Raw genomic sequence first — 1,304 nt, forward strand, 5'->3', positions numbered from 1 at the left:
TCCCACCAGTAATGTACGAATGTACCCTTTTCTCCATGTCCTCAGCAACAGTTACTGTTACTTGTATTCTTGTATTCTTGATTGTTTCCATTCTGACTAGAGTGAGATAAAATCTAAGTGTAGTTTTAACTTGCATTTCTTAAATTTCTAGAGATGTTGACTGATCATATTTTTTCTGTGCATTGCCTATTCAGTTCCTTTGCTTATGCATTGATTGGGTTATTTTGGTTTTATATATATATATATATATATATATATATATATATATATATATATATATATATATTAATTTTAATGTTTTTGAAGTCTTTATACATCCTGGAGATGAATGGTCTATCTGAGGTGCAGGTGGCAAAGATTTCAATGTATTATGTAGGCTCTCTGTTCATGTTCTTAAATTTTCCCTTTGCTGTGAAGAAGCTCTTTTACTTTGATACCATACCATTTGTTGATTCTTGGTTTTACCTTTTGTACTTTAGGAATCTTGTTGAGGAATCTAGTTCCTAAGCTGAAATGATGGGGATTTGAGCCTAGTTTATAGGTGCAAAATCTCTGTTTTAGTGCCTAAATCTTTGATCCACTTTGACTTTAGTTTTGTGCTTGGCAAGAGTTAGAGATTTAATTTTATTTTGCTACATATGGATTTCCAGTTTTCCCATCACCATTTGTTAAAGAGGTTATCTTTTCTCCTACATATGTTTATGGCCCTTTTTTCTGCTATGATTTATATGGGTTTGTCTTTATGTCTTCTCCTCTGTTCCATTGGGCTTTATATCTGTTTTGAGAACAATACCATGCCATTTTTGTTCTATCACTTTGCACTGTAATTTAAGGTCTAATACTGCAATGCCTCCAACTTCAATTTCTTGCCAAGTGTTGTTTTGACTATTCTAGGCCTCTTATTTTTCTAAATAAATTTCATGACTGCTTTTTCTATTTTAATGAATAATGTCATTGTGATTTCAGTATGAATATCATTAAATCTGTATAGCACTTTCAAAAGTATGACAATTTTGACTATATTAATTATGACCATCCAAGAATATGGGAGATGTTTCCATCTTGAAAGATCTTCTTCAATTTCTCTTTTAAGTATACTGTAGATTTCACTGTAGAGCTGTTTCACCATTTTTGTTAGATTGATTCCAATGTATATCTATTATGAATGGGATAGTTGCCTAATTTTTCTTTTAGGTAATTCATCATTTGTGTATAGAAACACAATTGATTTATGGGTGTTAATTTTACATGCTGCTACTTTTCTTAATTCAGTTATGTATCTTATAAGTTTTGTCATGGAATTT

Source organism: Marmota marmota, unplaced genomic scaffold, assembly GCF_001458135.2.
Source record: "Marmota marmota marmota unplaced genomic scaffold, marMar, whole genome shotgun sequence".
Lineage (NCBI taxonomy): Eukaryota > Metazoa > Chordata > Mammalia > Rodentia > Sciuridae > Marmota > Marmota marmota.